The sequence below is a fragment of the Dinoponera quadriceps genome, unplaced genomic scaffold (assembly GCF_001313825.1).
Source record: "Dinoponera quadriceps isolate SergipeBrazil2010 unplaced genomic scaffold, ASM131382v1 scaffold1573, whole genome shotgun sequence".
In the NCBI taxonomy this organism is placed as follows: domain Eukaryota; kingdom Metazoa; phylum Arthropoda; class Insecta; order Hymenoptera; family Formicidae; genus Dinoponera; species Dinoponera quadriceps.
In genome coordinates, this window is record NW_014556062.1 from 106102 (window position 1) to 119162 (window position 13061).

General features: G+C 41.6%; 1 protein-coding gene across 5 annotated transcripts in view; it reads left to right on the forward strand.

Annotated features, from left to right (window-relative positions):
• Window positions 1–4959: 4959 nt before the first annotated feature.
• Window positions 4960–13061, forward strand: part of LOC106746575 (venom metalloproteinase 3) — a 62051-nt gene continuing 53949 nt past the window's right edge. For 2 of the 5 annotated variants that reach the window (XM_014623307.1, XM_014623312.1), the window contains exons 1-2: window positions 4960–5256; window positions 7321–7771. The gene's annotated coding sequence lies outside the window, so the exon portion shown is untranslated. The remainder of the gene's footprint in view (window positions 5257–7320; window positions 7772–13061) is intronic. The other 3 variants (XM_014623309.1, XM_014623310.1, XM_014623311.1) reach the window with 3 other exon arrangements.

Genomic DNA, 13061 nt, shown 5'->3' on the forward strand with positions numbered 1-13061 from the left:
TCCTTAAAAGCGTCAAGTAGCTCTAGTCAAAATTTCGACTCGTGTAAAGTTGTTCGTATTATTAAGGGAGAATAAATTTGTCCGTTATTACGTGAGTATTCAGGATATAGAACAATCACGAGATTAGTCAGTTACGTAAAAGTAACCGGAAAGAAGATGAAGAAGAAGTAGAAGAGGAAGCCCGCAGATTTCTTTTTACTTCATATCCCAGCATCGCAGGCGAGCTGTACTTTCACTTTCGTAATTAACGTGGATGGTCGTAGCGCGGATGGCTTGTACGCTTGTTCCTTAAGAGTCGAGTGCACGACGAAAAACGAAGGAAAAAGGAAAGAATTAACGGTAAAGCGGATTTCCCCATGCGTGCGGATTACAACCGCCGACAGATGCGCAATCTGGCGATTCTCGCTAAATATCGCGGCGATTATCGCTATTTTGCTCCAATGTCGCGATAATTGCAGCCACCCCAGGATGCACGCGCCTGGCGCGAATTATGTTTTACACTTAGCGCAACTCCTGGTAACGGTGGCCTCGGGCTTCCCCACTGCCCCCCGCGGCTTGGATAACATATAATAACGGCTGTGATACAAGGCGGTGCATAGTCGATTTCACTTTTAGCCGGACTTACGCTAAGGAGCTGCATCTCCTCTCTTCGCTCCGCTCCACTCTACGTTCCCACTTTCCGCGAGGCGCTTTGTCTTTCTCTCGATCGAGGCGGCGCGCTTCATCCCCTCCTTGCTCCCTTCGCGCGATCGACTCGAATGGTTAGTGGGTTTCCTCATTGGGAGCCTCGGATAAAAGAATTCATCGGCGATTCCGCCAATCGCCAGACGCTGAAATCGTAATCGCGCTTTGCCCGTAAATTAGATCAAAAAATGTTCGCAATACCGGACACATATACCGGATGTCTCTCCTCTCGAGGGAGAGTAAGTGCGTGTGCGTGTGTGTGTGTGATTGTTACTTTATTTTCTTCTTTTACGCCTCCGCGAGAGATAACATTTGACGTTCCTAACGAACTATCTGAGTTTCTTGCGTTCGTTATGAAATATCCTGTATGTACGATCGCATACACAGAAAAAAAATTAGTACCAATTCAAGACTTATATATTTTAATCGATGAGATCATTGTTTCATACATAAGCAAGAATATATAATCTTTTTATACAAATTTAAGAAATTGGACTTTCGACAATATTATAATTTCACAGTATTATAATCTTATTGCAACATTACGTTATTCTATTACGATAGTCCACTAAACGATAGTCCAGTAAAAAGGGAAACAATATGGCGCTGAGCCACGTGATTTATCAAGCCAATCAGACGGTTTCCCTCAATGTCGCTTCTCTACTTATCTAGGACTCTACATTGATCGATTCCGATATATTTAACCGGTTAACTTAACCGAAGTTGATGAAAGTGATCCAAAACGTATTCGAGTGAAATTTTGAAAATCGAGGGATTTTCTTTCTGCTTGATTAGGGGTATAATATAGGGATTTCTATTTTTTTTTATGTGGCAACACTGCACGTATAATAACGTGTCCGCGGCGTATCAATACGGATATCAAAGTTCACATCGGGATGCAAACTTGCGGCGGTTGAGCGCGAGAGAGTGCGGGCGCGGAACAATTCGAATACAACGTCGGGTTACACGTACGCATACATATATCGCGATCGCAACGTGATATATAGGTTCACGAAGTTAAAGCAGAAATTAGGAGCGAACCGTGTCCCCTTTCTCTTGCCAAGCCAAGCGTGATATAAAATACTTTCCCTCTCGTGCGCGCGCGCCAGACGGAATAGGAGCGGAGAGTCGAGCGTTCGCGAGAGGCGAGACAGACAAACGGAGAAAAAGCGAGAGGCGAAGAAAGAGAGAAAAGGACGAAGGATATGGTTGAGGCGGACTCGTGCCTCGCGAGAACGGAAAACCGGAAAACGATCGCTGCTAAAAGCCTGCACCGTTTCCTTACCACTCCTTCGCCTTCCTTTTTCCCTCCTTCTTCTATTCGTTGTTTTCCCCTTCTTTCTGCTGCCTGATATTCAATACCGTCATCATTGTGCGTATTCGAGCCGTGTGTAGAACGACCCTTGACTTTCGTTAACATTTTCGCGAAAACGTGACCCACTCACTTTATTAATTGTTACTGTGTATCAGTGACAATCAAATCTATGATTATATTTTTATGCATTGAGATGTAACACCGTTTTTCCTTTTTAATCTTTCAATTGTTCTGAATCAAATGGAAAATTTTTTTAGATACTTGAAGTAAATGGCACTCGATTATATAATATATTTTAAAAATTTTGAATATATATTAAGAAAAAAATACATATATATAATTAAAACTATGTTTAAAATATTTGTTAATTAAAATTATATTTATAATGATTTATTATGTTTAAAAAAAAATATATATATATGTATTGGGTGTATACATACACACACATATATATATCTCTCTCTCTCTCTCTGTATGTATGTGTGTGTGCGTGTGTGTTGTTCTCTCTCTCTTTACTTTCAAAGAGAAATTTTACATTTCACGAAACCCACCATATTTCTAAAAAAAACACCTCGATCTCTCTGGTCTCCTCGACAGAGTCGATCACGCGACGCGTATACACTCTTCCGGCTGAGAAGTTGTAATTCCGGCGACCTCGCAATCGTTTCCTCTCAAAGGAGACGCGCGTTATCGCAATCACATTTGCAACAGCGCCTAAATCAGAATTATCCATAAACAGAAATTTTTTTATCACACACGTGCGGCGTGTTATGACAGGAAACATAACACAGATGAAACGTGTTCAAAATTTTCACACATGCCCATTTTCCGTGACACAAAATTGCGTTTGAAAGGAAATCTTTCGATTCGAGGCTGTTAGCCGTTTACTCGTTGCGCAACGTTGTAAGTGGCCATCCAACCATGGATGCATTTCGTGGATAAGTAACTCGTTCTGTGGAAAGCCGCTGATAATTAAAGTTTCCGCGATGCCGATTCAATGTTTTACCTTTGACAATTACGCGATACTCATATCTCTCGATTTAACGCGGCCTGCAATTCAACACCTTGGCGCGAGAGGTAACTTGCGTGTTACTCCACTTCGCTTGAAAGTAAAAGGACGAATATTCTATATCTGTTCGTGTAACATTTCCTCTCTTTCGCTGTCGAGCTAATGAGTGACATTGATTTTTCTTCTTTCAAGGTGTGGGATTACTCGATCAAGCTGCTATATTTTGACAGCGGACACTCGTAGCGGATATCGAAAGATCTAACTACAGTAGTAAATTGAGCTCATAAATAAAAATATGTGATAATAATTGTAATAATAACAAAATACGTTTATATGAAACGGCTTTAATGATATTCAATCAGACGAAAAAAGGGGGTTTATGAAAGTCTTTGCGTGGATTTTATAGTGCGATAAAATTAACAGAAATATTTTTCAATGTTAATTCAGAATAGTTCAGAAAATTATTTTGGTTAATTTTATTGCACTATAAAGTTTGTGCAAAGACTTTTATTGGCTTGTTCCTTTCTTGTCTGATATGTCCTCTTATCGTCTTACTTTTTACAGATTCTCCGAAAATCGATAAATATTAATGTTACTTGAAGTTGTTTGCCAAATTGACTCTGTGATAACCTGCTCGAAAAAGCCGCCATTACAAAATAAAGCGATAGAAATGCCTCGCTCTCTCAATCGTAATGTTCGTCGATATTTTCAAGTTTCTGAAAAATATTTCCTGCTGTGACGAACATAACAGCAGATCGACGCGATTTCGTGTGATTTCATCGAGCAGGTGAACCAAAATTACGATATAGTTGGCGTTATGTATGTTGTATCATTCTGTAGATCGAAAATTACACGATTTTCAGCCTTACACATGCACGTATAAGGTCAAAACCGTTATAATTCTTAGACAGCATAAAACGTCCTGAAATCGTCATGGATGGTGCTTAGGACATTCTAAGACACTTCTCAGGGCATCCTAGACACATTCTTGACAATTCTGTGACATTTTGTGTTATTTTGGATCAAAAAGCCATTATAACCATATCATTATAACTGGAATTATTTATGCGACTTTCACCCTTATAAATTATGTACATACACATATGCACGTTGGCATATTACAGGTTGCAACAGTTTTTCAATGAATTTCGCAACGCATTTCATATTCAATAGAAAAATGAGTGACATTGATATTTTTCGTTTCAAGGTGTGGGATTATCTCCTGAGAATTACTAAGAAACAAGTTCGCCTATTGGATACGGGGTGCCCCGAGTAGTAAGGTGACGTCAAATGACGTTAGAGACGTTATTAAAACGCCATTTGACGTCATCTTGCTACCTGGGGCGTGGCGAAACTCATAGAAAAAAGTGTCGCAATTTTTAATCTGCCGATTGTGCTATAATCTGTGTGTGTGTGTGTGTGTGTGTGTTATATTATATGTGTCTGTGCATAATTTTGAAAATCGTGTAATTTTCCTGTCTAGAAAATGGCACAACATAGTCCAAATAGAATAGAACAGAGAATCGCGATGACGTCAAAATCACGATAAAATGACTACAAAAAGTGCACTGATTTTCTCATCATTTTAACGTCATCGTCATTTTCTATTTCATCCAGGTGCCACCGTCGATTGTGTTTTAGCGACTAGCGCCGCTCTACGGTTTACTCCTCGCGGTGTTTTTTCGGTGAGTGAAACACCGGGAAAAACGAGTTCGCGGGGACAGTATAGAACATCGTGTCGCAGCCGTTCGCTCTCGGCTCCTCTCTCGAGGAGGACGGCCTTCTCCCGTGCGTGCACGGCCGCGTTACGATCGCGCCGGTGAGCCCGGCGAACGCCGTCGAGAGTCCACACCGGTCCCCACGGAGTGCCTCTTGTTCCCCACCTCCCAGGTGAGAGACCCGCGCCACCGACGTCGACGGCCACCGACGTCCGCAGTTACACCGTGTCCGTTCGCGCATTCGCGTTCAAATTCGTACCGGTGCGCGTGCTCGAGATCCAACCCCCTAACTACCCCAGTACGCGCGCCAACATCCCCTCGTAGGGAATTCCAAACGTAGGATTTTCGTGCGCACGCGCGCGACGCCTATCGGCTCGCTCTCGGTTGTCGATTCGTTTCGCAGGGTGAGGACATGTCTATCGGCCGCGTGATCGCGGATCCGTTCTCATCGAGTTCAGGTGGAGGAAACGCGGGGTGATTCCGTTGATCGATCGATCGTTCGCTCGTGGAACCGCGGCTGCACGATTGCGGTGAGTTCGATGCTACGTAGACACTCGCGAGATCATCCCCATGTGTGTGTGTGTGTGTGTGTGTGCCGAGACGAAAGGCTTGCTCGTGCCCCGCGTTTTTCCACGTCCCTTTTCGCTTTGTCACTTCATTCCTCACACCGGATCTACAATAAGTGTAGTGAACTTTTTGCGCCTTGTATTCATAGGCGGACTTTATATTTAAAGCCTCCTTTCAGACTTTAGATGCTTCGTAGCCAATGAAACGGAGCCGTACGGTACCTGGAAAGAAAATTAAGGAAGCTTTATAAGTATAAAGCCCGGTTATGAATACTGGTGTTAGTCTTTTGCTCTGAGTAATAAAATGTAACGTAATTTCTGACAAAAGGCGCTGCCAGAAGTTACAATGGTTGCGCTCCGAAAACACAATGGTTGAGTTATTCGTCAACGTAATTCGTCTAAATTTAGGAATCTAACTGTAAAGACCGATAATCACTGACCGCTCACTGATCGCTCGTTTTCTGAACGCAACCGATGACGTTTAAGTCTTAGGAAATGCGACGTCTGGTAGCGCTGGAAACACGTTTTGCTAGAAATTACGTTATAATTTAATGCTTAGAGCAAAAGGCTAAAGGCTTACTATACATATTGTAGATCAATCTGAGAGGCCGGTGTTCATAAGTTAGATCTTATATTTAAGACCATATTAACACTAGAATCGCGATTAGATCATTTTTTTATCCACTTGTGGATTCCATTTTTCTCATTTTCTCATTTCTTCGGATTTTTATCATTGGAGGAAGCTTTCTTTATCATAAAACAATTAAACGATATTAATAAAATAAAATAAAAATCCACGGATAATTAAAAAAAAAAATTACCCATACACGGTTTTAGGAGAGAAAATATTGCTGCCACTCTAGTGCTACCCTCATCTTCAGATGCATTGATTTTCAGATGTAGCCAGTGAAAAGATCCGTATAGTATCTGAAGATGAACTTAAGACGATTCTAAATATAAGATCCTAATATAAGACTCTAATATAAGACTATGGATACCGGCCTTAGTTTCGTGCCACTCCGAATAGCGCGTTACAATAGTTTGTTTTTGTCTACAATAGATGCGTGATATATATGGAAGGAAAGGTTTGGTTGGATTCATCTGACATGACAATGAATAAACCGAACGCATTTCGATCGAAGGGAACCGAGAATTTCCGGTTCTTATAATAAAATTCGGTTCTTATAACTAGAAATTCTATTTTCATTACACAAAGCGCGTCTGTTCATGGTCAGGTAAATTCAATCAAATTTGTTCTTCCATATATCGTATCGTCGGATATATACGCAACGTGAAGAAAAGTAGTGGATTGGAGTTGGGGGATGCTTCTTTAAAACGCGCGACATCGGGAGACGAGACGATCGGAAATTTATCGAAATTACACCAACCTCGACGTTCCTAATTAGCGAATCTCGCTCTTTTCTTCGCGATCTCCGCGAACGATATTCGGATAGAACTTGCTGGAAGAGGACACAATGGAAGCAATAAACGGAGAGAATCTCCCATAAGTGTATTTCCGCGTCTCGGTCTAACGATATATCGATATCGATGGAGAAAGTACCGCAGCGCAAGTCGCGTTTGCGCTCGCGCGCGCGCATGAGCGGGAACCGACGATACGAAACTCGCGTGCGCGTACCTTTTCTTCGCTTCTTTTCGGCGTAAAAGGCACGCGAGTTTTATTTCTGACTGGCCGCCATCGCGTCGCGTCCCGTCGTGTTGTTACGGCTTTGCGTAACTGAGAGGACAAGTTTTTTTAAACGATCTCTCTCTCTCTCTCTCTCTCTCTTTGTCTGTCACGCTTAATCGAGTTTTGTATCGTCCGACCGGCTGGCAGAAGCAGATAAAAAGCTCGAATTTTCCTCGACTCTTTGCATTTTTACGTCGGTGTTCGTGGTCGATGTTCGACTGTTGATACCTTTGCACGTCGTCATCGTCGTGGTCGCCGTGAGCATCGATTCGATTCGGTGCATCTTCGGTGGTTTGCGGTCTCTCGCTCTGCTTCGGCTGTATACTTGCGGTTTCTGATAGACGACCGACGCGAAGAGCGCAAAGGGTTGAAGGGAACCTCGCTGAGAGCCGGACGGATCTCGGAGGAACGCGGAAACGAGCGCCGTGCGAGAAGAACCGAGACGTGACCATCTGACAGTGTGTTGGTGTGATTAGTGATCGTACGGAAATTAATGCATACCGCGATACCGCGCGCGGAAGCGAAAGAACGGCTGCCGGAAGTCGCGGAGAAGAGGCGCACACCATCGATCTGTCGAATACGCCGCAGCCGCCGTCGCTTCCCTTCGCCGTCGGTCGACGCTGAGAGATCGTGCGAATAGTGTGCACCGTTGTACGTGCGTGGAGCGCCGCGCTCTCACCATTCGTCATCGTGACGATGCTGAGTCTGATCTTGCCGGCCGCAGCGATGGCAACATGAAGACCAATCGCGCATCCGATCGAGGAAGCTCCGTTCCTACCGACCATAAATGACGTAAGTACCTCCAGGTATTTCCCCATACTCGCGCGACACGCGGCTCCCGGTGCAGCCGAAACTCGCGAGAAACCGAATGTAGGCCACGATCGTATATACAGGTTTGCTTCCGAGCGATACTTGAAATTCGCCGGGGAGCGGCGCCCGAGCGATTTAGACACGGAGAAAGAAGAATCCGTTGAATTAACGCGACGATCAACGTACTAAGCACGTTTTCGTCCAAGGGAATTTCTGCTCCTCGTAATCCAATTTGGGATTCATAAGAGTCGGAAATTCGATCCCCTTCAGTTAAAATGCGTTCGGTTCATCGTCACGTCGATTCAACCAATCTCTTCCCTCCGTAAACGGCATCGATTCTCGAGGTCAATTCTGGAATCTCGCACGTCTCTCGAGTCTGAAGTTGTCATCAATAGCGGTTTTTAATGGAGTTTAAATGACTCCCGGCGATCGTCTGCGTAAAAGAGAAAAAATAAGGCGACTACTCCCAGGTTAATCGGGGTCTGTTAGACTTGAAAGAACTCGGCGGCGTGTATAGTCGGCTCGGTTCAAAGCTACTCGAACCGACTGCACGATAGCTCATTCGGTCGTTCGTTCGTTATCTGCCACCTTACGGTCACTTACAAGTTTTAGAATGATTTTTCCACGGTAACGTTTGCCATCTGTTAATTTTTGATATGTCAGTTGTGTTTACTTCGCTTCACTATTTAACATATTCACTTTGCGTCTAATTAACATAGAAATTTGAGCGGATCTTGTTCGGGACGTTTGAAAAGTGTTGAATTTAACACAACATTTTTTACTATGCAAATACAAGTTAACCGATAACATTCCCGGCGACGCACGTTGCGAAACTGTCGTTGAAGAATGCGGCCAAGAATGTGTCATTCGCCGCCGTATCCAGCCTCGTGTTCTTCGGCACGATTCGGAAAGCAGGCGGCAAAATGGATCATCTAAATCGTGCTCGGCGACATTAACATTAAACGTATAATTGGCCGATAATTACGTGGTTTTTCCGCCGATCCGTACCGCCTGTACGTGCTCGCAAAGCGCACGTGGCGGTCACACGGCACGAAGCCGTTTACCAAACAATCGTGCGTTTCGAGCGATTCAGGTTTCTTGTTTCGAGAAAGAGAGCACCTTCACCGAGAAGGAGACCCGCTCTGCTCTGCTCGTACACTCATTGCGCGCGGCAGCGTCGAAAGCGAGGTTTTAATCATTCCCGTTTCTTCTCACCAGTTCTCGGCCGTCTTCGCGATTCTTTTCCGCGAGTGAGAAACAGAGTTCCCCGTCTTGTCTCGTCATATGTCGCTCCTGATAATCATTCGGGAGAGAGTGAAAACTATCATTGTGTCTATAACTTTGACGAGAGAGGTTACAGTTTTTTTTTTATGTAAAATAGAAAACGGGGGTTAACAACAAGGTTTGCAACGTAGATTTGAGAAAACGTATAATTATCATTTCTATGTGCAATTTTATAAACGGGCACGATTTTACCGTCGTTGAGAACAGATATGAAATATTATGTTCTTTTTCGTGTAAAAGTAGATTCTAGAATTTAGAATTATATAAATAGGTGTTGAGACACTCTTACGGATATTAATAATCTTTACTTGAAACTTGTTTCAAATGAGATATTCGGATTTGAATTTAAAATAAGAACGTAAATTTTTCAATTACAATTTGCGATTACAAATGCAATGTGGCATATACCATACAGTTCAAATAAAGACTCAAGTTTAACTCGAAATTAAAATCTGAGTATCTCACATGCAGTTTGAAATAACGTCTGTTAATACAGACCTCGGGTTTGTATTAATAGTCGTCACTTGAAACTTATCTCAGGAGAAATACTCAAATTCGAATTTAAAGTTAAATTTAAATCTTTTAGTCAAATTTTACGATACACGTGATATTATATTTGTAATTGATTTAAGTATAAAATTCGGATCTATTAGATGTACAACTTAATTCTCGGGCTTTTTAAAGAAAATATGTTGCTTATTAAAAAAGAAACGAATAATCTTTCAATCTTCAAAAAGTCCTTTTTGAATCGTGATAGCAAGGACATAGCCGTGTCGAAGCGTCTCTCTTTGTTTTCAGGACATGCGGACTGAGCACATGCGGAACTCAACGGCCCGCCTTTCAAACCATACTAAGCTTATGTAGAAATGGCCTGTTGGGTCACTGCAAATGCATTTGCAAGTTGTGATTAACAAGGATTGGAAGGATTTTCTATCAAAAACTGTTCCATTTTTTCGCCTTCAATTTTCTTCGATTGTCCAGGATGTTGCTTAATAATCCAATATTTTAGGAGTTGCTTTCTGAGATCATTTTATGAAGAAATAAATATATTCATAGGAATTTTCCTTCATAAAATGATCTAAAAGATCAACTCATAAAATATTGGACGATACTTAAAAAACACCCGATATACTCATTTATTTGATGTTATAGCATAAAATTTGCTGCCCCTCTAAATAATTTTTTTTTTTCCATAAGCTCATACAAATTAATACCGACAATCTGTAATTTCGAAACAAGGCTCAGTTTCATAGCTTGGTCCGCAGTCTCTCTCTCTCTCTCTCTCTCTCTCTCTTTCTCTTCCTCTCTCTCTATCTATCTATCTATCTACCTGAAATTTATGAGACTATAAAATTTACAGAATTTAGTAGTATTTTATTCAGTAAAGATGCCTGCGATTAGCGGGAACGGTTGTAGGAAGAGAAAAGGTGGTGTGTGGTTTGCAATAGACGGAATAAAAAACTTTCGTTTTCAATATCTGCAATCTCCTCGTATGCGCGAACCTGGCGAAACTGGCGAATCGACGTTATATAACTTGCGCGCTTATATGGCACATACGTTGCTCCTATTGACCCAAGTATCGCTAATCGTTCCAATTAAGCGTCTTATCTCCGAAATAGAAGTGCCCGAAGAATTCGTGATCTCTCTTAAAAAAGAGAGCCTCGGTATCTGGCGGTTGAATAGTCACGGAGAAAATAAGGAAAACCTCTCCCGTGGCAAGCCTACGCGGCGATACGTTCTATAACAATTATTACGCTTTTCCAATACTCGCCCCCATAATTTTTTGTCGTCTCGTCTTATTTATGGCCGTCTGGGTGTTCGACATTATCTAAGCTCGCTCAAACGGGTTTGCAACTGGTCGGACGTGGAACCATTGGCCTTAAAAATCAACGTAACCAACGGCAGAACACGATAACTTCTATTCTCAAGACCTATCTCCGGCGTAACTGTGCTTTCTATTTGTAACATAAGGAGTCGACGCGTTTTATCGGTTGCGTTTCATTTTGTCATGCTCTATGTGCGTGATAAAATCGAATTGAATCGTCAAATGTCTCGAGATATTATAAAATGTCAAGTCAGACGAAACGAAACCTGCAGTTCAATCAATTTGTCTCATACGGAATGTTATAAAAAGAGAGAACTACACAGAAGAAGAAGATTGGTTGAATTAACGCGTGAATGAACGCATGTCATCGCGAATGAACGCTGAATGAACGAATCAAACGCGTTTTCATTAGAGAAAACATCATTTCAGATGAAACAAATGAAACAAATTCGATTATAAGAGCCAGAAATTCTGTTCCCGTCGTTCGTTCATTGTCACATTAATTCAATCGATCTTTTATTTCCATGTAGTTTTCGTTCGACATTATAGTCAGGCACGAGTGGCGGTTTGAAGGGAGATCGACAGAAGTCGTGAAATTCAACTTCGGTTTGATTGAACTCGCTTGCAGCGACCGCTGCGCGAGTTAACTCACCTTTGCATAACACACGCACGATTATAAGCTGGCGAGCGATGCTATAGCTAAGATTACTTTCTGTTTCTCTGCTCTAACGGCTGATTTAATTTACCGCCGCTTTCACGTGTGGGCAAAGCTGTTACTAATTGCGCGGAAATATTCAACACGCGCCGAGTTTCCTTCCGCTCGGCGCGCGCTGTTTCCTCGATCGGCCGTCTCTCGGCCTGTCGGATTTATGTAGATTTTTGAATTCAAACTTTTTGATGCGCGTCCGAAGCCTCGTGCCGTTCGGGACGCTTTCACACTCATGGAAAAGCAATGTTTCGATAAGTATTCGCGGTGGATAGTTGACGCACGAAGTAGGACGCGCACGAGTGTTGCGCCGGGCTCGTTTCGATGCAGCGATACATTTTTTATTATATTCGCGAAGGGAAACTAACTAATATTTTTTTTGTTATCGTAGGACACTTGTTGTGATGACGAAAAAAAGACGACGAAATGAGCATCTCCTAGTTGATCGATTTCTCTCATATCGAGATACATAGTTAAGGTAGTTGAGTGGTTTGTAATAATATTGTTAGAAAAGTAACGGTTACAATACGAAGAAGCTGGACAAATAAGTGCTAAATTTATAAATATAATTTATGATATAACTTTGACTATAGCAGAAACTTTTAACTACAGCAGAAAATATCAATCAAATATAACTTTTAACTATAGCAGATAATATCAATCAAACTTACATAACGTTTAAAAACTCATAAGGAAATAATTGTTTTTCACGTTTTGACATATAATATTTTTATCTGGGACTGCCTGTGTCAGATATATGTTTGTGAATATATTATATATGCTCCGATAGACGCATACACTAATGCATGTCATTGAAAAATGATTACGGCGTCGGATTTTTCCGTATTCTTCTATATTTTTCTCATTTTTACGTATTAATTATAGCCATTTAAGATTATTTAATCATTCTATCTTTAAAAATCAAAAAATATAAAGGTAAATATAGCGTAATATTGCCACATTTTTACAGGTTAGCTGTTATATATTTCAAACGTTAAATAAAAAATTGTGTATTTTACATATTAATTTCTGAAAAACCAGACGGTCGACGATCTACTAATTTTTTAATAATATTTTTACAAATATCTTTCATCGTCTTTTTGTTTTTCATTAAAAACATAAAAAAGTTTGGTCGCTAGAATTAAAAATGTGACATCAGAAGTCGTTTTTTATATCTGTGACACATGTAAATACTCATATACAGTATTAGAAATAGAGCAGTACCGGCACAATGTCGGCAACCGGCTTCTGACTCTCGGCCTGGTACCGGCATAATATCCAAATGATAAGATCGGCCCAACGTTTTATACCAGTGTCGATGCGATGCTGTTCGTCGATATCAGGCCTAACATTGCGTTGCAGGCGAGAGGCTAACTTATTTGAACCGATATCGCACCGAGATCGAATGATGACAGTCAATTTGCCGTGTCGGGCGTCGGGCGAGAGTCGACAAATCG